Source organism: Triplophysa rosa, linkage group LG13, assembly GCF_024868665.1.
Source record: "Triplophysa rosa linkage group LG13, Trosa_1v2, whole genome shotgun sequence".
Classification (NCBI taxonomy): domain Eukaryota; kingdom Metazoa; phylum Chordata; class Actinopteri; order Cypriniformes; family Nemacheilidae; genus Triplophysa; species Triplophysa rosa.
Window position 1 is genome coordinate 15,066,252 of NC_079902.1, and position 27,154 is coordinate 15,093,405.

The 27,154-nt window shown below is 38.0% G+C and overlaps 1 long non-coding RNA gene across 1 annotated transcript in view; it reads left to right on the forward strand.

The window, feature by feature from the left end:
• LOC130563389 (uncharacterized) overlaps window positions 1-21,002 on the forward strand; it is a 108,525-nt gene extending 87,523 nt beyond the window's left edge. The window contains exons 2-3 of the long non-coding RNA XR_008964117.1: window positions 1,063-1,143; window positions 20,848-21,002. This is a non-coding gene — a long non-coding RNA (uncharacterized LOC130563389). The remainder of the gene's footprint in view (window positions 1-1,062; window positions 1,144-20,847) is intronic.
• Window positions 21,003-27,154: the final 6,152 nt, after the last annotated feature.

The following is a 27,154-nucleotide window of genomic DNA, read 5'->3' on the forward strand; positions in this document are numbered from 1 at the left end:
CTTCTGACTAGCAAAAGTGAATTATTCAGAAAACCAGGCAAAAATAAAACCGAGATCTGCAGAGTGCATATCTGCTTGAGAGTAAAAAATCCAATATTTAAAACTTATGTTCCCGTAACATTGTGTCGCAAGTGGAAGTGAGTGACGCTACATGACACATGTAGTTCTGGCATTGCAGTCAGCTCCACGATTGTAACAAGGAGCACAAACCCCAAATAATTCAGAACCTTTTTTCAGAAGTCTTTTCAGTAAACATAAAAACAACAAACTTATCAAACAGATGCATTAGTAGTCATTTAGGCCAAGTGCCAGATACAACAGCTAGACTGTTAATGAAGTGTGCTTATCAGGGATGACTCATACTGGCACCTTTAAAGGTTTGATTGCCTGCTGGACAGGAACTGGTAACAGTGGACACTGCATATGTGTGATACTGGTGGCCAGATCTGTTTGCAGTGTGATGGGATCAACATACGCACCAGCATATGGAGGAGAGGGAGTCAGAAAACACCTCTGGCAGAACAACCTGTTGGACAACCGCTTGAAGGTAGATGTAGCCAAAAACACCACATGTCTGTCTCTCCTGAGAAAGACCATATGTGTGTGTGTGTTCTTTGGGAGATGGGATAGGAAAATATATTTTGAAGAGTCTGTTGTTTTGAAAGTCCTGTCCTGGATTATTCAGCAAAAGCTTTGACAGATGTACAGTTGTGCTGAATATACTGAATGTGTTGTGTCGTGGCTTTTCAAAATGCAAAATCAACAACTGAGAAGGGTCTTGCGTCATTTGAATGATCAAGCGATGCTGAGTTGAGAAAGCAGTAAGTTTAACAGACTGAGAATTTTTGACTGAGTATGCAGAGTCTCTGCTGACCATATGCAGTTCCCCCCGATGCCACCAAATATGTTTTAAATATTATATTTAAAGTCCCCCAGAAATTTTAATGATTTTATTATTTTTTAATAATCGAAATGTCATATTTAATCCTTTTTATAAGAAAACTTTATTTTTCTGAATAGAACAGTTTTATTAACGACCATTTCTTTTCTTTTTTTCCTCAGTGCTAGCTGAGGGCATGGTTCGACATCAACGCTTCACACAGCAACTGAAATAGAAAAGTGATGACTGAGTTGTGGGAGTGGGTGAGCTAATATAATATTTATGAATTTAATTAATTAATTGGTGATGTTTTCTTTTAGAGATGGTGACCATCTATAGGGTGTCGGCACCCTAAACAGAATGCATGATGTCAGTGCTGATAGTGGTGGCTCTGTGCCCCCCATGATGCTCCCAATGATAGCTGTGTTTCCTGGTGTGTCTCGCTACAGGATTGAGCTAATTAAAGCTGGACCATTACAGAGTGGGCACACAAGATCAATGCAGCTCAGAAGCCCTGTCACAGTGTCTCTCTCTTTACCATGCTATTAAATTTCCACTTTACATCACTGAGCTCAACTCCAACACGCACACACCTGCAGCCACTGTCAACATATGCAGCGAGCCACAGAAACACACAAGCTTCCAATTAGTCCTCTCGAGCTTTAAATGTGGAATGGGGAAGGATGACAGGGTTGGCCTCTACCCCTCTCATAATTTGAACAGATTCAACTAAAATGGCTTGTTAAGGAAGGGTACAACCGGCCTTTTAAAGGTCTCTGTTTTTGTTCTAGCTGTCAGGGAATTTAAGAATTTGTTAAATTCAAAGTCTGCCTAACATTGTGATGACATCTGGTAACTCATAATGGCTTATTGATTTCACATTTACCATAAAATCTTATTGATTTCACATTTACCATAAAATCTAAATGAGGAAAACAATTAGGTATTTATTATTTACTTTATTGTGTGTCTGAATGTTAACAGAAGTTGAGTTTATTTTTCAGGGACACAGAGGTGATAGAGCACAACTATAGTCTTGATTCATCTGGCTGCCACCTTTCTTAAAAATCGTAAAGAGCGTAATTTAGAACATATTATTATTTTCGTAATGTGCACTATTTCTGAGGGAATCTTGATATTTAGGCATACAGTTATGTGAAAAAATATTAATCAATATCAAATTATATAAATATGTATTTTTATTATTTTTATATATTTTTATTTTTTATCTTTTTATTACATTTATTTATGATATTTATTTATTTATTTCAGGTCTTTCAAATGATTAAGTTTGCGTTTACTTAATAAATGTCTCAGTACTGTGCATATTAATTTTGTATTCATAACACATACATGTACATATTTAGTAAATATGTACACGTATTTATTTATAGTTTTATGTAAATTATACATAATTGATTATACATTTTTCTTAAATATATGCATTTATGTGTATGTTTTTTTATAAATACAAAATTAATATGCACAGTACACAGACATTATGTAAACACAAACTTTATTCAGGATGCGATTAAAGGAGGGGTGTCTGATTTCCGACTTATGCTTGTTTAGACAAAGTCGGGCCGAGTACCAAAACAACCTTGTAGCCAATCAGCAGTAAGGTGCACAGGACCAGTGGCGCCCCAGGATTTTTTTATGGGTTGGCACAAAGGTTACATGAGTGCATTTATATGCACAGAAATCTACAGTACACAGAAAACATAAAGCACATTAGCTAATAGAGTAGTCCCTTTATCTCTCAGAATACTTTCTCTCCTGCAGACCACAAATTATAATTTATGTTGCAGCACATGTACATTTCACAACTTTAAAAGAAAATAATGTACACATTAACCCATGGACAATTTACAGCTACATATATTTGATTATAAAAAACAATGATAGTAACGTTACATCAAATGTTGCCAAAAACTGCAAATCCAATAATTTAAAGATCAGATGATGGAGTAATATTAACCAAACATGTACAGTATAGTGATCGATCAACATATGAGTATGAGCAACAGAAAAATTCAAATCCGATGCCTTAGCGACTAGCCTAATCTCAGTTAGCCAACTTGTGTTTGAGTTTGATACAATAAGTTTTATAATACAATAAACCACATTTTACTTACTAGTTTGTGAGTTTCATCTCTCACATTCCTCTTCTCTCAGGTGAAACGCTGAACAGGACCGAAGCCACTGGTAGTGGATTAAATGTTGCCAAAGACTGGAAATGCAATAATTTAAAGATCAGATGATGGAGTAATATAAATCTACCAAAGATGTGTTTTGATCGATCAATGTGTAAGCAGCATAAAAAGCAAAATTTAAATCTGAAATTCCTTTGCCAGTTTGCCACTAGAGTTAGCCTAATCTCAGTTAACGTTAGCCAAACATTAATGGAATCTGAGCTTCTTTTAGTTACAGCCCAGCATTAAAGGTGATTATCTAAGCTTGATACAATACGTTTATATAACCTATGATAAACTGAGTTTTACTTACTAGTGTGAGTTTCGTCTCCAACTCTCTACTTCTTTCATGCTTGCTGACTGAACAGGAGCGAGCGAACAGGACGTCACGTGCGTGGTAGTGCGGTACGCGTAGTCGCGGTTTCGCGGGTTCAAGGAGAGGGGTGGGGTTGAGATCGTATTCTACATAACACTTTATACAAGTTTATTTTATTTTTTACATAGTGCTTCGTTAATGTACATTTTAATTAATAAATATTACAACTATTATTCTAATTTAAAAATGTATATTAAAAAATCTCCTTCTGGTTGAGGGGCCAATGGGGGGGAATCACTGCACAGGACGGACAATAGTCTAGCAGAGCGCTGACGAAAGCGAAAGATGGGGGTAGGGGTGTGTATGTTTTGGTGATTTGAACATCAACAAAGGCTAAGAGAAATAGGACACCCCACCTTTAATTGTGATCGTTTGACAGCTGTAATTTATTTATTTAAATACTATTCTTATCTCGAAAGTGTGAAGTTCTTTTTTATGTTGTCTTCAGCCATTATTTATAATTTATAAATGCATAAATATTTATTAGAAGAATATTAAATACTTTTAAAATGTCAAAAGTGTAAAGTTAGGTTTTATGTTGTCTTAAGTCATTAGTCCCCCTCGTGTATTTGAATATCGTCGCTGTCGGGCAGAAACTTCCTATGTCAAAATTTGGTCAATTTCATATTTTTTCACAAATCGATGCTATTGGTCAGTCCCCGTGTGGGTCTGTTATTTTTACAAATTATTAACCAATCGAAAGTGTTGAAAATAGCTTGAGAGCAAATCTCTTAACTCCATTGGACACTTCAACTGTCTGAGAAGTCTCGTAACTCCACCTCTTCTTCACTCCGCGGGAGATTCTAGGCATTACGTCTCCTGATTGAAAGTTTTTTAGACAATAACGAGTGAAAATAGTTAGGTTAGATACATTTGAGTAGGCCTGTTTAGTTAAAAATCGATAGCTGTAATGCTTCGGTGCAGAAGGAAGCCCGTGAGCCATGAAGGTAAATTTGCAAGCAGATTCGGCTAATTTCCGCCTATTAGACAGACTAGTTATAGCTCATCGTTTTTTTGTATTACATCACTTATAGTTCTTAATCCTTTAAAATAGAGTTTATGAAGATGTATGTAACCACAGTCGTTAGCTTTGGTTAACAATTGAAGCCTTTTCTCTTGTCAAGAGGCTCAACGCGACCGCCAACTTTATTTGCGTGCAGATTAATTCCGCCTATGTTAGACAGCCTGTTTAACGTTTTATTTTGGTATTGCATCACTCATAGCTCTAACGTTTAAAATAGAGTTTAGGAAGATGTATGTAACCACAATCATTAGCTTTCATTAGCTCTTAAAGCCTCGTCTCTTGTCAAAAGGCTCAATGTGACAGCAGACTTTGATGAACACTGCTGGCAGCAGCGACGTCTGTGTCCGTACCATTCTTATCAATGACAGCGTAATCTCGTATCTACCTGCTCCCAAGTCATAAACCTTGTATCTCCGATTAAACATGGTTTTGGGGAAATGTTGTGTTAATGTTGGTACACAACAGTATATGATAGCAATATAAGGTATAATACCAACTTTAACGATACAATGTTTAATAACTCAAAAAATATGCTTTAATTTCCTGAACAATAATGGTTTTGGAGATGCGAGGATTCCGCCCGACAGCGACGATATGTATGAGTAATTTATAAATTGAAAATATATATATACATATATTAAAATAATGTATATATTGCAAAATTCTATGTTGCTTAGCAACCACCTTAGTGTTAAGTAAATCCTTTCGGTTAACATTTATGGTGCAGTCACATTGGAGTTTGAGCATGCAAATATTTGTTGCATGTAGCTGCTAATATGGGCGGGGAGCAGGATATGAGGAAATTCGCACCGCAACGAATCCATCTGGTCGCACGTCTTCACGTGATGTGAATTCGCAGGTCAGAGTTCACCAAACTTGAACTTTGGAATGCAGCGGCATGCAAAACTTTGCAGCAGAAGCTTGCGCTTCCAATGAAGCAAAAAGACAAAATGTCTGTTGAAAAACACAAACCAACAAAAATGCACTGCGTAAAACTACCTGCGGTACACCCTCTTTAAACGTGCTTCAAAACATCAACAACTATCACCCACTTCACTGGCTACATTTCTCTGCACTACAAAATCGTTCCATCTGCACCTACGTCTCGACAGTAAAGACCTGGACCCTTCTCTAAGATACTCCTGCCAGTTGATGGCAAGGAACAAAAAGATGTATTTTACTCTGATGTGGCAACATGAGTGGCTTGACACGATGCCGTCTGCGTTAGAGGCAGCCTCTTTGCAGCTGGGTTGCCAGCTCCTGCGTCTGTGAGTGTGCACGACAGCGAGCAGCAGAATGACATGTTCTTCCGTTGGTTTGGAATCGGCAGAAATAATTCCCACACTGACCTGCCTGTCGCACACCGACGCCAGCCGGTCCCTGCATGCTTTATTTATGAGTGTCTTATGAATAGATATCCACTGCGCTCTGTGACACTCGTAAATTGGCCAGGGGTGCCCGCGACAGCCTCTCATCGCAGAGTCAGCGTCGCAGATTTAGACAGGGAAGCTAAGGGTGGTGCTTTTTGGAAGTTGCTATTTATGCTACATTGAGTTGAACAGTTTATTGTTCTAAATAAGGCATACGTTGCCGAGAAGATCATTGAAAGAAGTTAACAGGAACCAAAACACCAAATAATCGACAGACACACACACAAAAACATATACAGTATATAAAACAATAAATGTTTTTACTTTTTCTTTAGTCTTTCATTTGTTGGTGTTTTGGTTCCTGTTTACATCTGGATTTTACACAGACTGGATTTCCATTCCACTGAAGACCAATTTGGAGTTGTTTGTTCAGTCATGCTTATGAATCATTCATACTCTTGTCAAAAATTATACAAGTAAATGATTCATTTTAGCACTAAACGCGAGTAAACACTTTTCTTTCCCATCCGGTGTCATGCTGAGAACTGGATCCTTGTGTTTATTTATTGTGTGGTGAGATTGATTGTGCATCATTTTTTATTTTACAAAAGCTAAGTCTTATGTGTATGAACGCTTCCGTGACCAACAATCCTATTTGTCTTTTCTTTATGCTAAACAACTTTTTATTTTGTTTTTGGGCTTGCCCTAAAGCCCTTTCACATTAAGCTCACTTGACAACGTCAGTGCCCCGTGAAATAAAAGCCGAAAAACAATTCTCCTAAGGAATGTTATAATAGATCACCAATAGAGCACATCAGAGTTTATACAATAAATGCTAATGAAATTTTGCTTTAGCTTAAAGTGATAGTTCCCTAAAAATTAAAATTCTGTCATTGAATCACCCTCTTGTCATTTAAAACCTGTATGACTTTCTTTCTTCTGCAAAACACAAAAGAATATATTTTGAAGAATGCCCATTGACTTGCATTGGTTTTGTGTATATACAATAGAAGTGAATGGATACCGCCGTGGCTTTTCAAAATATCTTCTTTTGTGTTCTGCAGAAGAAAGACATACAGGGTTGAAATGACAAGAAAGTGAGTAAATGATGACAGAATTTTCATTTTTGGGTGATCTGTCACTTTAATGTCCTGAAAATGTGATGAAGAACAAACTCCAGGAGCCACTTCAGTGGATGTGATTTTTTTTGTAGTAGTAGTTATGTCTTACAGCATTTTTTTAACTGTGTAAAGGTATATGTGGGAAGTCTTAATAATCTCTATTAAGTTATATTTTTCCATGTCAGACAGCTGGCTTGTACAATTTGTTTGTTTGTTTTTCTTCTGAAAAACAAGTTCTTTCAGCATTTTGAAATGTTGAATAATATGACTGTAACATGGCAAACAGGACTGGGGCGTACGGATCCATTTGCGGGTTTTTATTAAAAGAAGACATGGTCAAAACAGGCATGGGGTCGATCACCGGCAAACAATATCCAAAACGGGCAAACAAAGAAGAATAATCAGGTACACAGGCAAATATCCAGGCAGGAAGGAGCAAACAGGGTCCCAATGGAAAAACAAAGGGATAATCCAAAGCGAGATCATACACATGAGAAAACCAAAACAGGATAAACTCCGATGAAATATATGGGTTCCGTAACACTGCTATCACTGAGTTTAAGTGATAAACGCAAAACAATACTCAGCACTGGGTAACAGAAGTGATTGGTTTATAGAGTGTCCGTGTAATGAGTGGCAGCTGTAGTGTAATCAGTGCAATGGATTATGGGAAATCAGGGTTTTTCCTGGCTCAAAATGAGGCGGAGGTGGTGCCATCCTGATCTTGTATACACACGTAGGCATACCGTACCTTTAAGTGGCTTAACCAAAGTGACTTCGAGTTTGACATTAAAAGTTCTAATAAAATTGGATAAAAATGACAATTATCAAGTTATATAAAACATTACTTATCAAGCCTTCACTGGTTACCCATTAAGTATCGTATAGACTTTAAAGTTATTATAAACACTTATAAAGCCTTAAACGGTTTAGCCCCACCTACATAACAGAGCTTCTACCACACTACAACCCATCACGCTCTCTAAGATCTCAAAACTCCAGACTTTTGATAACACCTAGAATAACTAAATCCACCAAAGGGGGTTGAGCTTTCTCATACGTAGCACCTAAACTCTGGAATAGCCTTCCCGATACTATTAGAGGGTCAGACACACTCTCCCAATTTAAATCTAGATTGAAGGCATTCACTTAATGCAAAATATGCTAAATAAACCACCGGGATACTACATTTATTAGATATTATTTACTAGAATAATCTTGATTGTTCTATAAACACCATGCACTGTGCTGTTTTTTTACCTTTTTTGTGTTTTTCTCATTTTCTCCTGTAAAGCTGCTTTGGAACAATGCACATTGTGAAAAGCGCTATATAAATAAAATTGAATTGGATTACTTTTATTCAACCAAACAGAATTTTTTTTATCAAATAAAGCTTTTTTATCATTTTCAACTAACTTTTCAGCCCACAATAGCCAACTGAATTAACCAGTCTTACTAAATGAGCAAAGCTCATTCACATCTTGCATTCTCTGTGGTTCATTTTAAATATTCGCTAGTGACTGAAAAGTTCAATAGTTTAAATGAATCGGTTCAAATGAGTCATTCGTGTGCGAGTCATTCTGAACGCAATGTGCGTTCATACTGGAGAACTCGCTGTGTACAGTATACGCTGATTCAACGATCCAACTGCACAGCTAAAGACATTACAATGATGTGCATCATGTTAATTTAATAAATTTCAAGAAATTAAACATACTTGCATGCAAAACAAACAGCCGTGAAACACAGGCTGGCTCTTGTTCTGCAACTCTTTTTAGCGCCTCAGTGTGCTGATTACGAAACAGCGCCTCCAGTGTGGCATAATGTCGCAACTGCAATTACAAATGACAGTCTGATAAATGCAAGCAGCATTTCCTGTGAAGACACAACATAATTTTGGTGAGAGACTGAGGCGGAACGACATTTGACGGAGGCGGCCGCCTCCAATTTCTCTATGCAGGAAAATCCCTGGAAATGCAGTCCAGGGTGTATTCTGACAGTTCGTGTGGTGCATGAGTCAAAGGTGATCTGAGTGGAAGAGTTCCATGACCAGAATCGTAACAATGATCTTACCCAATGAGAAGTTACACATTTAGTAATGAAAAACTTTTTCAGCCTCTGTTTTTTTCTCTCACAGTATCACAGAAGCCATCTCTCCATGTTAGTTTATTTTGCAGCCTTTGTATATTAGAAGAATAATACAATTATTAAAGCAAAAGTTGTTTTTGAAGTTGCTTGTGTGGCATATTTCTATTTTGAGCATGCCAAGTGCCCAAATTCTTTCTCGCCACTTCAATAAAATTTAGTTAAACAAAAAGCTCTCTGCACTCCCAAAAGATGTAAAACTTATCTAGAGACTTCAAAACGTTCTTTCTGTAACTCAAACACTGAATTTTTGGGGCATTTCGGTAAATCGTTAGCAGATCCCTCATAGGCAAGGACGGCTAAGTACAAGGTGCATGCTGGGAAGCGTGGTGCTATGCGGCTCATCACCGCTAGCAGATTGTTAAGTGTCAGCCACCTGGTGAGCTCAGTCAAGGAGGCAGCATCAAAGGCATATGTAGCGCCAGCGTGAAACGCACAACACCCATGCCCTGTCAGCAAAAGCCAAGCCATGTTAACATCTGGCGAGAAGATTACAAACGAAACAAACAATCATTTATTCTCAATGCCTCAGTAAAGCAGATGCCATCCGTATTATGTATGATGAGTTTCTGTGAACAAGTGGAAATTACACAAGCCAATTCATCTTTAGTGGCTCGTAAAAAACGAATCCAGTTGATTTCCTTTTAGTGATTCACATAAAGAGAGAAAACAAAAGAAATATATTTTCTTCGCGGCGTGAAGAGCGCGTTTGCGAAGCCGTAATGTTCCAACCGCTCATCTCAGGAGTGTAAACTGCTGTAAATGGAACACGACATGGAGAATGAAAGCGCTTTACGACGCACGCATCAACAGATATGAGGTTTTTGTATCGCCGAGAATGACCGAATGATCATGATCAAGTGCGATCTCAATGTTTGACAGTGAAAAGAATAAAAAAGTGAATTTTCTAATTAGACGCCAACATGGGATCTCCAGCATGGAAAACGAAAGACTTCTGTCCACCCACGCATGCTTGCATTATAACAAGAAAACAATACTTTTCTGTACATTAAGACGGCAGAATAATCCGCAGTTTCATGCCAAGCTTATTTGACTAGAGGACAAATGTGGGCCGTGTGAGAGCGGGTTTCTTTCCAGGAGAGGTGCTTAACACTAATTCCTTCATTTATTTCATGTTGGAGGGAGGCTCCAATAAGCATCGCCTCCACCTGAAGCCAAGAGCCAGGAACTAATAAGACATTAAGCATTTTGATCTATCGCCTGTGTTCAAAAGAGAAGCTCATTAGTTGAAGTGTGGCCTAAGCATGTCAGGCCTTTGGCACTTTGAGCCGGAATAACCAATGAGGTCCGGGCCATTCTTTTAAACTTGTCAAATCGCACATTTTTCCTCCACGTAATGGATTTAAATATGTATTATTCACCTATGTTACTGTGTTAAATAGGGAGGAAATTTCACTATGTTAACCGTAACGGCATAACGGTAATGTGTGAGGCGGTGTTGACTGCAAAAAGAAATACAATTATGAGGTTAAAGAGGTGCATCATTAAACGCGGCTAAATGTTTTCATTAATGCGCTTGGTTTTTATTGGAGGTTTAAACCTGGATGGAAATGCTGATTGTGCTTTTGTGAATAAAAAATGGAAAAGTAAACACAAATAATCCCAGTTTGGAGAGGGGGGTGAGATGAGACAAAGGAGAAACGAGAGTCAAGATTAAAGGCTTATTAGTGTATCTGTGTATCCTCGGGGTAATGAGGATTATACTGATAATGCACACGATCTCTCTCAGAGCAAATATCAGTGTCATAATGAGAATCATTGTCTGTTCTTTTTTTATTGACACATCTTTCATAAGTATTTGACATGCATGCCTTTTTTTCTAGTCATGTAAGAGCTTATTCAATTTTAAGAGTTCTCTTTAAATATCCTCGGTTCAAGGCATATTTCTAATGAAAGACTTTTTTGAGACATGTTTATTTTTCATTCTGTTCTATGCTACTTTACATGAGGTAAAAAGTCATGTTGGCATATAGTCATGTAGGCATGTCCAGTGGGCTTGAAGTCTGAGGCCCGCTGGTGACTGCGTCGCATTCACTTTCGTCGCTATACTCAAACCACTTTCAGTGTTATTTTGTTTTTATCCCCATTCTTTGTCTCTGGCTTCCGAAACATCTTATCTTTGAACTGCTCAGTTACGTCTGCACCTTTCAGACTAGATTCAAGATCACGTTTTCAAAACATCGCTTTGAATGCTCGCCACCCTCGCCAACGACGCGTAAAAGTCAACCAGGCCAGACGCGGCGAGGAAAAATGACAGAAAGGGAAAGTGAAACCAGGAGGAGCTGGAGACATGTGGATGAACAGACGGGCTGTAATTGTTTTCTGAGGGATTTAGCGGTAGCTGCTGCTGATCCTTCTCGCTGCTTTCTCAGCTCCGCGTTTATCATTCCAACATCTTTCAGTGCTGGCACTTGTTGATGTGAGCGTGGCACCACCTCCTTCTTGATTCCTCTGATCTCCTACCACCTCCTTCTTGATTTCTTTGTCCATCTCTCTCTCTCTCTCTCTCTCTCTCATTGATAGCATTGTTTATTTGCACGTGATGTCTGCTTTCTTTTGCCATTTCATTTCCTAGGAAATATGCAAATAAACATTTTGTTGCTGTTAACAGTCGATCCAGGACTATTTTTTCCAGCGGAAGGAAGAAATGCTTTAAGTGATTTTACTTCAAGCAAGTTGTATTACCGTTTTATAAAAACAATGCGGATATTGCTTTATTATGAATAAATCACAATTTTCGCAATAGGTTTTATTGTACTGTTTTGTGGAGGATGCAGATTGAGGTAAAAATGTGTTGACACACACACAAAAAAGAGTTAGTAAAATAAGTAAAACAATGCTATAATATACAAAGAAATTGAATGTGTCCATTGGCTTTGCCACACCCTTTCATTTCTTTTCTCATCTTTTGCTCTTTCCTGACAGAATAATGGATTTAATCCAGGAGGATTGTGAGATGCTAGATCAACTCCACCTGTCCTCAGAATCACCGCAAGTCTGCCCGGTACTGACATCGAATTAAACCGCTGTCACTTACTCCGAGTTCCACACATGAATCCTTGGGAGGAGTTCTAATTGTCAAATGGCGCTTAAGATACTCATCCCTTTCCCCCCGTGTGCTGACTCTCTCATTGCCAAGACTCTTCTCTTTACCTCTCGCAGATGTGGCGCGTAATCAGGTTAAGACTGAATCAGATTATCAATTTTCTAGGCTAAATTGAAATGTACAGATTGCAGGCAGAAAGACGGGTGACAGGCTGAAGCTGAGGCCATGGGGCCAGATTGATGGTATGCTTGATTTGGTCTGATGGAGGGCCCATTTATACAGCTGTAATTGCTCCGGTGATATCGACACTCCTCCGACACATCCGTAACCTTCCCTCTCATTTGCTTTCTGGTCTGGTAACCTTCAATGGTGGATTGCGTGTGGCAATAATGACACTGAGCACACCTGCATATATGAGAAAAGCAGGTGTCAATAATGAATAAACTTATAAAAAGCATGGAATAAAATGTCATTTTATTAGACTGTTTGTTCCACTCCTTGATTCTGATTAGTCAACAGCTTTGCTATATTCACATTACATCACTACGCTCCCATAGCAACCACCCGTCTCTGTGTAGTTAAGCTTTAACAGTTGTGTTCCAGCATAAATATTTCTTGTTTGGCAGTTTTTACGCATTATTATTGTGTTGGAATAACAAACTCCAACCTTTGGACCCAACCGCTCCTGTAACATTGTACCTCAATTTCACTTAATAAACAGCAATCTGTGCTGGTTTGGGAAATTACTCCATCGTTAAATAACTGACTCTGATCTCAAGAGCGTAATTTGCTATGTTTTGGGGAAATCTGCCCTAGTGCAACACACAAAACAGCAGGAAGGCAGAGCAGAAGCCAAGATTTACTTCATTTCTAAATGTCTTTTGTGCCAAAATTATCTCATTGCTATCTGAAGATTTGACTTGACGACAAACTCCAAAGCATCTTCATCATATCATTTTTACCTTCAGGGGAATTGGTTTCTAATTAAGAAAACATTATATCCAGTAAGCAACATGCAATGTTCTGTGCTCTATGGGTTTGCTGACAAATATGTATTTTAGTTTGAATGATGAAGTCTTGAATGGAGAATTCAATGGCTAAATCAAGTGAATGTTAGCTAAATATTTCACTATTTTCACTAGTCTGTTTTAACCGTGTTAAGTATTACCGTAGTACCGTAGTAGTACCGAGTATTTTGCAACGCAGGCTCATTGCAAATATGTACCTCTGCCTACATTTCTGCATAACCCAAAATACGTAGCTCCAGGTACAAATCGCTGCATCTTTCGGGTGGAATGTCCACTAGTGGCGCAAGGGTTTTTCTCCGTGTTGATGCAAGTACATTCAAGGTTACAAAGCAGACGATACTGAATATTATTGATGTATATCCCGTGGCGGATAAACGTCTGATGTCATTACTGTGGGGATTGATTGTGTTTGGCTGAGGTAAATCAAGAGCTTGTTGTTTACTTAAGCATAGCTCCAATAAATGAATAAATTATCAAAATGCATTAGTATTTTGTAGAGATGCTGTTTATTAAAAACGTGAAATTATTCCAAGCGTTCCGAGGCTGAAGAATTTAATGAAAAGCGAGCCCCTTCTCCGTCCGCCTTAAAACTCCGCTGGAACGGTGGAGTCACGCCAGCTTTGAAATGGCATTAGGCTTGTTCGACTTGATGCGGCGCCGCAAGATCCGACAGGCGGATGACATCAAAGTACCGCGAGAAACATTCGAAAAAAATGTTTGGTTTCGAATCGCACTCGCGGTACTTTGATGTCATCCGCCTGTCGGATCTTGCGGCGCCGCATCAAGTCGAACAAGCCTAATGATATCAGGCTCGTTTGAGATGGCCAAATTCTGCGCAGAACCGATCACCGGTGATCAGCGCGAGATGCATGCCGGTAAGAAATGTGTCCGAGTTACGTCCGCCTTGCTCTGATGTCATGCTGACGTGTGTCAAAAAACTCTCGCGACGGCCAGGCGGCTGTATCGGATTCTTCAGTCAGGCACAGTTGCTCTCCACCGACTGCGCTGATGAAAAGCATGATGGGAAACAACTTGCTGACGACACAGCTTAAATGCTCATTGGGCGAGAATGTCAGCTGATATCTTTTTTCTTAAGTGTTCCATTAATAAGTCCATTAACTGAAGTAGGTTTTGAGATTTATATGTGGAAAAAACACACCTATGTGAAATATATAGTCCTCATAACCACCTTGATGTAAAAGCAGTTTTTTTTGTTTATTAAAGTATAACAAAAACATTACAAAACAAGATGGTATACAGTTTACATTCAAAAACAGACGAGAAAAAATAATAAAAGATAATATAAACCAAACAACAAAGACAAAAAAGAAAGAAAAAAAATCAAAATGTTCAATCCATCCATATTAATAAATTCAAAACAAGAAATATAATTTATATTATCGAATAAGTCTAACAAAATTCCAGCTTTTTATTATTTGCTTTTGACAGCATTTTTAAATATTGTCCCAAATAATTCTTAAATACTACAAACAATTAAAAAAAATACATTTGGGAATTAAATTCTTAGCTATCACAAGTAAGTTATTAATATTAAAAAAAAGTTTGACCTCCTTTTTCACAGTTTCCATATTACATCTTTTATAAACGACATGTTAAATTCACAACATTTTACTCATTTAACCACAATTATTGCACTTTGTCCAGGAAAAATATGCTATGAAAAAATAGAGTTTTCTGGAAATTAGTTACAGAATTTACACAATATAGGATCTCCCCAGAAGGATAAATATCACATACAATTTTGAAATGTATTTTTTGGGGGGTTAAACTGGAAACTTGAAATAGGAGGTTCTAAGTTTTAAGCATACGTTTGTCAAAGAACATATCTAAATTATTTCGTACAGGCTTGACATGGTTGAGAGTTTGTCTAATATACGATTTAGAACATTTCTCACTTTTAAACTCACTTGGCCCAAGAAAAATGCGATAACAAACGTGAACGCGATCTATTCCATTGCTGACGTTTCCACTCGACTCGACAGCGCGATTTGGGAAGTGTCCGTCTTGCCTGCGCTGTTTTCACTCCTCCCCTTACTGCAGCCGCCTACTCTCGTCTTCTTTTCAGGGGAGGCAAGGTGCATCTCAAACAAGCCTAGAAGATTCCGAATGTAACGTGACCTGTTTTTAATGTTTTTATACTGTTTTTGGTCAGTGTTTGCAATAAATACCCGTGGGTAACTTGTATTTGTTTGTTCCGTGTTTTATATGGTTGGGAAGTGGGTAGGTTTAAGATTAGGGTGGGAGTGGGGTGCTCTAACCTTTTTACTTTGTGCATGTGGCTACTTTGTAACTTTTAATAAAACACATTAGAACAGAGAAAAAACTTGCCTCTAGTGGACATTCCACTCGAAAGATGCAGCGGTTTGTACCTGGAGCTACATATTTCACGTTGTGCAGAAATGTAGGCAGAGGTACGTATTTGCAATGAGCCTGGGCTTTTGAGATCATATTTTTGTTGAATTGTTGTTCAGTTGTCCAATTGTTGATCAGACTCCAATTTCTCTTAATCTCGCAATCTATCTTAAATATGAAACAACATTGAGTTATCGGTTTTCGTTACCTACAGAATTGAATTTTTTTAGACAAAACACTGGAGGAGAGAGAGAGGGGGATCTTTCTGTTCCATTTCCAAACTAACCAAGCTATTCTATCCATTTGGAATTCAGATTCCATGCTGTCTGAACTCTGATGTGATATCACAGCGAGCTGAGCAGGAGATAGGATCTTAAATTAGACTTGCAGAGGAAACGAGATGAGCCAACATTAGTAGGCAATCTAAAATAACAAGAAGAATTATTTTTTGTAGCCCGTTTATATAACTGATTTTCTCTTACCTTTTATTAAAAGGTGAAATGGTGTGGAATGAGTAAAACGAGTCTCTTCTTTCTCATTCCTCTCCTTATCATTTTTCCAGACTCGCTGCCAGTTTTCATTGTTTTTCATTATTCCTCTCCATTATTTCCTAATTTCCGTTCTGTTGGTCTTTGGACACCTCTTTCGCAAGGCAATCAGATTGTCTGTAATGGCTTTGAATGTCCTTTCCTCTAGAGAGGCTCTCCAGCGCTCTCCTATCCCCCTATTGAGAGGGCTGAGGTTTACAGACTTTAATCTTTCTTCTCTAGTCTTCCCATTGTTACAGCAGCTGCAGGTATTCTGACATCTATTTGTATGGTAATAGAATTTAGCGTCTCTGTTTTTATTAAAAAACGTGGTTGATTAAAAGTCAGATGAACATGTGGATTACAACTCAGATTTTTATATAAGAAGATCAGTAGAGAAGATCTCTTTTTCAGTGTCTCAGTTGATGGAGAGACTTGTGCTTCTCCTACTTGTTACTCCTCGGAAAAAGATCAAGAGAGTGTCCTTGTGGGTTTTAGAAGATTTCTTTGCAGTGTCTCAAACTAAACTCGGCTTTCCCAAGATTACAAAAATTACAATGAAAAGCCAGGTATGTCATAAACGCAAAACTAAACTATCCCCATTATCTTTATAGCTCTATTTTTCTATATTTGAAAGTGATAGTTTGCCAAAAATTAAAATTCTGTCATTGTTAACTAACCCTCTTGTCATTTCAAACCCGTATGGCTTTCTTTCTTCCGCAGAGCAAAAAAAAGATATTTTAAAGAGTGTTTGTAACTGGCCCCCATTCACTTGCACTGGTTTTGTGAATGATGACAGAATTTTAATTTGTAATATCACTTTAATATTTTGAATATTTTTACTTGAATTAAAGGCGCAGTATTTGATTAACAGCGGCCACTAGCGTTGTATTATAGATTTGCCACGAATCAATCGCTCTGTTCAAACAACGGTCGCCACCACAGTACAAAAAGATGTCGTTCTCATGTTGACGCAGGGAAGAGATTTTGCGGGCATTAGAAAGACTGTAGAAAGAGCTATGTCTTATGTATAACATAAAATAAAAGGTTTGTGGCTTTTAAGTTTAAAAAGAAGGATAAAAGTCAGGCAGGAGCTAGGACCTGTGTTAATATTATAAAGACTTTCCAGAAGAGACGTGTTAGGACCCGCGGTACTAAGGCTTTTAGCAGAGATACGCATATATACAGTATCTATGGAGATACTTTCCAGCGGAGAGAAAGATCGTCTAAAAATCACCCCCAAGGAGGTTGCTTTGATTCGGATCAGTACGTGAGTAACATACTAACATACCAAGATATGTTGTTGTTGTAATATTAGCTGTGTGACGGAGCAGTTTTGAGAATCATTGTTTATCTAGAACCGCTTTAATATTGTACTCGTCCAGATACTTGAGAGAACGAGAGCGAGTTGGAGATAAAACTGGAGAGCGAGCGAGAGCCCGTTTTACTGTTTTACTCAATGATGAATAAACTTTCAGTTAATCCGCTTGTCACATGCGTTCCGAACCATAGAGCGCGATCCGTACAGATCACGGATCATCCCGCGATCCGTATCACCATTATAGTGCAGTGGAGAGGAAGAGAAAACGCGCGTTGTAGAGTTGCTTGTCCATTTAGGGCTGCTGTACAAAACATGGCGGCGAATTCAATGTATGTAGGCCTGCTCTGTATGTAGATAGAAATAGTTTATTCTAAGGTATTACAAACATGGTTCATTACATAAGGTCTTTATTCACCTCTGAAGAAATAGTTTTGTATATTACATTGCATTTCTGTCAATAGATCCTCCTAAAAACCCCGTATTGTTCCTTTAACGAGTACCCTACCCACATAAATTGGAGTAAATTGAAAAAATGCTCTTATTTTACACAAAGCCCTCTAAATTTGAACGATTTGAAAATAATTTGACAATTATTCTTTGTTATGTTACTCTAAAGGTGAAATACAGTATACGCAATATTCTTTTAATAAATGGTTCATATTTTTTGTTAGTTTTTGTTAATATATTTATAATATAAATGGTTATAATTAAAATCAAGTTGACAAATATACCGTATGTATTCTTTGGTGTGACCTGTTAATAATTTATTATTTTATATTAATAATATATAATTGCATTTATTGTTCATTGTTATTTTTTCTAGTTTTTGCGGTCACACCAGGACATTTACATATTGGCCAACTACCCCTATATGAAATGTTATATTATTCATATGTTTCATATTCAGACGTTATTATGTTCTTTAATGTAACATACATGTGAAATAATGAGACTGGTAGGAAAGCTGAGGTTCTAACCTTTCAAAACATACAATGTCTAGTTTTGTGCTCCGAAACTTATTTGATGATGCAATATTGAATCCACGGGTGGGTCTGTGGGGGTGGCAGAGTTTAAGAGGTTAAATGAAACTTTAAAAGACTCCATTATATCTTTTGAGTTATGTAAGAGCAAAACAACACAATCTCATGGCAATTCAACTATCTTTAATGAGTTTAAAGGCTAAGTCATGTGAATTCATTTGTATGATTGTACCATTTAGTACCATCTGCTTCACACCAGTGATGTTAGGTTTAGGGGTGAGGCTTCATTCTTGATTTTTTCACATTGTATGAATTCATATGAAATCGTCACCCTGTATTATAGTCGTGTTATCCCGTGAGGCTGTAGTCCAGATTGAGCAATGCTGTGAGAGACGGCATATTCATTGGCTGTAGTAATCAAAATCGGCGATAGTTCTGTACAGTATAGGTCTGTCAGATTCACGGGCAACGATAAAGAGGGGTTCTGGTCATACTATTATCCTGTCACCACTCCCCAGTGATTACACCCTGCTGCTCTCCTCGCTTGCTCACCAGCGTCGTTAATAAGACTCCAGAGGTGGAGTAATTGGCTCTTAATTACCGCCGTCTTCCGACCAACTGGTGTCCTCAGCAGCTGCGCGAAGAAAGCGAAAGAATAAACCCGAGAAAACCAAGGAGGATAAAACATTCAAATGGTTTTGTAACGTAATTGTCAGAAGAAACAGGAGGAGGAGGGCAATCGTGCCAAACACGGATTCTCGTTGGGACGAATTGCAGATGACCTGAATAATAGATCTCTCTCCATCTTTCTCTGTAAAAACGGGTGTGACTGTAGTGGCAGAGGAGCTCATAAAATGTTAAGAGGACAGATGGCGGGAAAAGTGTGGCTTACAGAGAAGCATGAGATGAGGATTCTGCTGTAGGCATCGCATGCTTGAAAATTGAGTCGTCTATAATTGCTTCTATGAGCTACCCATGAGACCTGAGGCATGGAGGATTTTTTTGGAGAAAGTTCCCAAAAAACAAGATAATGGCAAAAATGGGATATTCAATTTGAAACGTTCATTGTGAAATATGATGAGCCTATAGGTGTTTGAAATGGTGTCTTTAAATATCTGTCTTAAATGTAATCTTGTAAATCCACTGAACTTTAAGAGAGGACACACTAATTATGTTATGAGTTAAAAATGAACCCAAACAGATCTGCTGTGAATCCGTTGAGAGAGTCTCGTGTTGCACATTACCAAATCAGATAGGCAGAAAGAGCAAACAGGGTAAAGATGTCAAAAGACGAATTATTCACCCAAAAAACCTGTTTCCAACCACAACAGCCTCAGGTGCAGCGATGCTGTTTATTTTACTTTATGTAAGAGTGGACCCCGGCCAAACAAATCGCATGCTTTCTTGAAGAGGTTACACAAGCATGAAGAGCTGCTTTATCCAGTGTCCTCTTACCCTTCTGATGGTGGTGAATATCAGAATAATATGCTTGAGCAGACCTCTCACCAGCTCTGTGTGATAATGGCAGAGCATGAAGCGGCATTGAGAAAATGTGTTTCTGGCCTTGACATTATCAGGAATGATGAAATTAAAAGCCCACAGATGACAAGCACCCATTTCTGTTATTTCATGTTTTTTCTTGTTAGTTGAACTCTTTGTGCTTTGAATGAGCTTCAGTTCAATACTGTTGTTTAATTATTGGTTGTTTGCATTAAATATAGACTTATCTCATCCTTATATTACAATATTTGATGAAGTCAAATTTAATTACAAACAGGGAAGCATCCCACTGCCATTATGCTAAATATCAGCACTTTTGGCCAATTGTATATAGAACTATAACTCTTGCATTGATATATCATTAGTAATGAGATAATGTGATGTACTTCGGTCATGCTTGTCTATTGGGGTGTTTCTATTGCCAGTGTGGGAAGATGTTTTGTCTTGCTTTGTCCTTTAGCATTAGCTCACTTGTCATATAATGTTTCAGCTGAAACTAATCTCCCTTGTGCAAAACCATATTAGTGTCACAGCTTAATTAGTTGTTCTCTTTTCTTCTCTTAAATCTTTTTGCTCCTCCCGTTCCAATTTCTGAAACGATAACTCTTCATCATGTGACAAAAGAAAACACAGCTTTTACAGGAGGCCAAGCTAAGCTACAGATGCACTCAGATCAGTTAAATCAACTCCAACATTTTGATGACACTTCAAAAATGTGTATTTTAATTGGGTCTTTTTCAAAATATTTTGACAGACCGATTTAAGAAGAGTAAAAGTTGAATTTTGTAAATATTCAAAAAACCTCAATTAAAAAAATGAAAGCTTTAGTGTAAGTTACAGGAAAGACTCGTTCAGACTTATTCATTCGTTAAGATCTAGTTAACCAATCGCAACTTGACAAGAAGTATAAAAACACTGAACTTACTCTCTTATTTGCCCGTAGGTTTCCCCTCCATCCTCCCCACCACCACCAGGTTTGTCCTGTCCATTGTCTGGGGGTAGGCTCCGCCATTTTCATCATCAGGCAGGACCTACCAGCATACTGCTTGACCTGGATGAAGGACAGGGCCTACGCCAAAGAACTTCTTGACGCGACTTTTCCACGGTTTTAAATCTGATTATAAATTTATCTTTTAATTCTTTAATGGAATAAATATCATTCAAACGTTCTCCTGCTTCCTGGGTCTTTTCGGAAGTATACTCTAATATGAAATTGGGTTATAGAATGTGTATCTGTATACTAAATAAATAACATTTGCCCCTGTATTTCATACTTTTGATGTTGACTTTTTTAAATACAAAAAAAAGCTGTGAAAAAGTACTTCCAAGGTCAGAGATCAGCGAGAAGGAAGAGGCTGATCAAAAGTGCACAGGATAAGTCTCCTTCAACATTCAATGTGAAAGCTGCGCACTTCGAACGCCACATTTGAAACCGCATACGTCATCAAGGTTTATTATTTAATGTTTAATTTTAGATAAGCAACAGTCTCAGTCTTTCAATGAAAGAATTAATTGATTACGTCTTTTGAGGAATAAATGTTGATTTTATCATGTTTTTTAAAACCGAAATAGAATAGCCTTGATGACGTACATGCGGCCTTCACATTGGGATGCACCGATTGAGAGGTTTCATTTATCTCTGTCTTTCTAGCTGAAAAAGGCTCATTTAATAACATCATGTATTTATATTAGTGTGATTTGATACTTATGTTATTTTGGAAAATCTTTATTGATTTTGTCTAGAAATGCATTTACATCATAATTGTCGCATTTACATTATTTTAAGATGAAAATCTGTGAAGAAAAATGTTTCTTCTGATAATGACATTACATGATACAGGCATTGCATGCCTTTCTTTAGCAGTTATCTCCCTAATGTGTCTAAATGTGATAATGCATTTTCATTACGTTGTGGCCAGTAAGGTTGAATTTCTCAGTGGATCAAATGTCTTTTGTGCTTTGAAAAATGGCCACGATTCCTACAACTTCTCAAACCCATTGCCCCATTTCCCAAGCGTCTCAGATCAACTCCACAGCACTTAGAGGAATTAAAACCATTAGCGCGATTTATGTCAAACATCTACCATCAAGTAAGTCATCCATCTTCCCCCACCCCCTCTTATTTCCCCCGCATTTGTTCCATCTTACTTTCAAAAGACATTTGTGCAGAATTTAATTGAGGCTATAGCTTTAGGCCAAGAATAATTATTGAATTGAATACATCCGAATACAGGGGCAAATCATTGACTCATTAAAATATGCTTGATGGACGCAGTCCCTGTTTCACAAAATAAATAAAGTGATAAAGTGACCAAAATCTGAACCAGAAATCTGCAACGTGGAGGAAATAATAGGTGGGACTGCGCTGCTGGAGGCCGTCATCAAAGGATGAGCAGGCGATTTGACTATAAGTCAACCAGGAGTCACCTCTCCTTTAGAACAGTCGGATCTTTGATGGAGAGGGACATGTTCTCATTTATGGATCTGTGAGCAGCGAAAAAAATAGTTGAGAGAGAAATTATATTAACAGAGACCCAGCATCTGAACTGAAAGTACTCATTAAAATTAAAGCTCATTAAAACTAATTGGCAATTTAGGAATACCATCTATCCACCTTCATGTTCATTGAATGGCCATGCACCAGTGAACAACCTCTCTGGCTCTGGTCAGTTCTGGATGGCCAGGTCTGCAAAGGAGTCCTTAAGAAATGCATGATCATACTATACGCACTTCTTTGTGTTTAACTGACCCTAAAGATCTAAGGGGTCAAACTTGGATACACTGAAGTTTTGTCTCGCTGACCATTGGTTAAAAGCTGAATTTCAGCATTTTTTAATAGTAGATATGTTCCCTTTTTGATCTAATGACTGCATGCACTCAAGCTGGCATGAATTGTGCAAAACTCAAAGATGCATGTAATTCCAGAATTTTCCAGAGAGCATTATGTGTGCTTCAGCGGACGCAATGAATTTTTTTCCTGACCTTTTTTCTTTACAAGAGTTGACATGAGTAGTGTAAAACAATTGCTTATACATTTAATTAGTGACCATATTCTGCTTGCTTTTAAATGTGCTGTGGGTAATTTCTTGGAGTATCTATTGACAGAAATGCAATATAACACACATAACTATGTCTTCAAATGTGAATAAAGACCTTACATATCGAAGCGATGCTTTTGTTACCTAATGAGCTATTTCTGTCTATATACACTGCGGGTCCCCTTACGGGGGTTGTTAGGGCTACTGTTGTTTCTACAGTAGCCCTAAACGGACAAACTGCTCTACTGAGCTCATTTATATCCTTCAGCAAAGAAGCAAAAACATGATGACTTTATGTCCTGTGTCCTTCCTTCGTAAGTGAGGGGTGGAGTGAGCAGTTGGTTGTAATTCACAACCTCACCTCTAGATGCCACTATATTGGACCTCCTAAAACTGTTTCTTCCCTGGTTATAGAAAAACTCTGATTTTCAAAGTGTTTCTTTTTTTAATCAGCTAAAAATCTTCTCCAACCACACCTTGGAGGATATAAAAAAAACTGATCTCTGAGAAACTCATTGTTTAAGCGCACTGCAAGCGTCTCTCAACTATTCCCCACTTTCCCAAATGTCTAGCTCTGCATAAGTCGCTTCGAGTTGGGCTGATTATTTAAGTGCCATTTTTTTGCCGTTCAGGTTGATGAAGTGTGTTTGTGTTTTGGAAGACCATGCAGGCACTGCTGATCTCCTCTCATCATTCACAACCATCGCTGGCCCAGCAGTCTCCAGGCGTCCCACTGACAAGAGCAACAGCAGCTAATGAGCTACAGGCATTATTAACATGTGTGTTTTGGGCTCTTAATTACTCCAGCTTTAACGTCGGTACACAATTTATAATGAGACCAGCGCAGGCCTCTGTAGGCACTTACCTTAGTGAGATTTCTTCTAAATTGGACGATTATTCAAGCAGGCGGGCAAACATGACACACAATAATGCCGCTTGCAGATTTGACTTATTAGTGTGATGTATTGATCCAGTGAGTGGTGGAGAAAGGTGTTGGGATGGTGATGGTGGCGGTGGGGTTAGATACTTGGGTTTAAATCCAGCCGTACTGTTCTTGCTCTGGTAATCTCGCTACGGGAAGGTCACGCCCCTGCCACGAGCCATCTCCACTGCTTTGATCATATAACCCACACAGAGGACTATTTACAAGCCTCCTTTTGATGATCAAAACACAGAGGATAAGATCTGAGGCAGGACGAGTGAGCAGGAAAGTGATAAAGAGAGAGGGAGACTTATGTATGGGGTTTCAGCAAAAAAAATAAGTGACCTGTTCACTAATCACTTAGAATACGGTTTAACTAAGTGCTAATGCGTATTTACAAAAGGTTATTGTCGTTCTTGTGAGTACAACCATGCCATTTTTCAACCTGATCTCACAGGAATTCTAGCAGTTTTACTAGGTGGCCAGGGGCGGACTTACCCATTAGGCAAAGGTAGGCAATCGCCTGGGGCCCCGAGCTACCAGGGGGCCTCCTAAAGGAAAGGGTGGACTTAACCAATAAGCAATGTCAGCAGCAACATAGAGCCTTAAGTAATAATCAAAATAGTCAGGATATCCCTGTTAACGTTTTACGTTATTATATCTGTACGAAGGCACTCCCAATCAATTAAAAATCGATAGCTGTAATGCTTCGGTGCAGAAGGAAGCCCGTGAGCCACGAAGGTAAATTTGCGAGCAGATTCGGCTAATTTCCGCCTATTAGACAGCCTAGTCAGCTCATCGTTTTTTGTATTACATCACTTATAGTTCTTAAACCTTTAAAATAGAGTTTAGGAAGATGTATGTAACCACAGTCGTTAGCTTTGGTTAACGATTGAAGCCTTTTCTCTTGTCAAGAGGCTCAACGCGACCGCCGACTTTATTTGCGTGCAGATTAATTTCCGCCTATGTTAGACAGCCTGTTTAACGTTTTATTTTGGTATTGCATCACTCATAGCTCTAACGTTTAAAATAGAGTTTAGGAAGATGTATGCAACCACAATCATTAGCGTTCATTAGCTCTTAAAGCCTCGTCTCTTGTCAAAAGGCTCAACGTGACAGCAGACTTTGATGAACACTGCTGGCAGCAGCGACGTCTGTGTCCGTACCATTCTTATCAATTACATCGTAATCTCGTATCTCCCTGCTCCCAAGTCATAAACCTTGTATCTCCGATTAAACATGGTTTTGGGGAAATGCTGTGTTAATGTTGGTACACAACAGTATATGATAGCAATATAAGGTATAATACCAACTTTAACGATACAATGTTTAATAACTCAAAAAATATGCAGTTTTTTTCCTGGTTTTGGAGATGCGAGGATTCCGCCCGACAGCGACAATATACCCAAATTTCATAATTGCTAAAAGTAAAATGAATTAAAACTAAATGAGAAGTCAATATATTATTAAATTGGAGTCAGATAAAATGGAGGTAATTAAATTAAATATGCTTTCATTCAAATATTGTTTCCCTAAACAAAGGAACAACAACAACACATGTGAAGCCTTCGCCAGGCCTCTGGATACCGTCATTGGACCAGTGGGTGGTTCCTTACAACTGACGACCAAAACATCTGTCAAACAAAGAGCGCTGTGCTCTTGGTAGGAAAGGGCCAGTTCAAAGGTAGAAAGGTTTGACTCCGCTGCGCAGACCGATGAGCACATAAAGACATATATAATAATGTCATTACAGTGCTAACGATTCATACTGTACGCACTAGTAGGGCTGTCACGATTATGAAATTTGATTAACGATTAATTGTCTAATAAATCATTGCGATTATGGTGATTAATTGTCTGTTTTAGGGCTTTGGCGATTATGACGATTAATTGTCTGTTTTTGAGCTTTGACATTTAATTCTCATTCATTTTTGATTCAGCGATTGAAATGAACATATTGTTCTGAATACAAGACTATGTTTTTTTCTTGGAAATACATCGGAAAAAAATTGGGTCATCATATATTTAAGGTTTAGGCTTTTACCTGTCAATAATACAACCACCAAATACTTGTAAATGAAGTAAATTGAAGAGGTGTGAATTGAAGCCACCATTAAAATACTATCAGTCATAGAAAAGCTTCTAGTCTGTTTTTTTCTCACTTGCAAGACTTCAGTAAAATTTTACTTGTGTGTTAATGAAATTTTGGTAGACTGGTTTTCACACTGAGATTTGCTTAAATAATATTAAATTGTACTGCAGGTTATTTTTATGGTATAAGTTTTTTTTTTTTTAAGTGATTGTGTTGTGGTGGTACATTTTACAAGTGTTACCATGCTTTAGTAACAATATATACACTAAAATATGCAATATGCAGATGCACTACAGCTCCCCCTAGTGTCTTCTATAGAGATGTGCGATAATTGCGATGATCCTAAATCATCGCGATGATGTCAAACAATCGCGATGAGACGATTATTTAATAATCGTGACAGCCCTACGCACTAGTACAGATATTTGGTCACATTTAAATGCATGAAGGGTCGTAAGCCACAAAAAACTCATGGAGAGATGGCACACTTTGTATATAGTAATCCCAGATGTATTTTTTCCATCTTTTTCATTTGGGAATTCATTATTATATATTTTTTAATTAGTTAGTATCTGTGTTTATTAAGCTTAGTTTTCCCCCGTCAATTTGACTGGGGATGAAAAGTTGTGTGCTTTGAGGAGGAAGAAAAATAAGGGTTGCAGTAAAGTAAAATGGTGCATAGTTGGGGCCCCCATACATGGATTTGCCTAGGGCCCCCAAATCACTAAATCCACCCCTGGAGGTTTTGTTAACCACAGACCTTATTTCAGACGATTTCCCCAAAACCCATTCAAAAAACCCATAGACTTTATTGGGGCGATGGAACCGGAAGTCCTAAAATGCTAACTCGCTTCCGGGGTTTGCATACAAAAATATGTAATATCTGCGGCTCCCTATTTGTATCATATAAAAAGTATGATGCACAAAACTGCAAAAAAGCACCCCTAAACCTAACATCACTGGCGTGAAAGAAAATCATACTAAAATGTACAAATAAGATGAATTTGACACCTTTTGAAGGTACAAATTTTGTGAGATTGTGTTGCAGTTTTCTATGTAGATTTGTCAAGTTTTAAGTATAGCAATAGCAATATATTCAAGTTACTGCAATAAAACTTACCAGCTGCTTTTATCTCTTATTCTTACATTATTTTAAAGGATGATTGAAATACATTTACTGTTTGCATTTTACATGTCA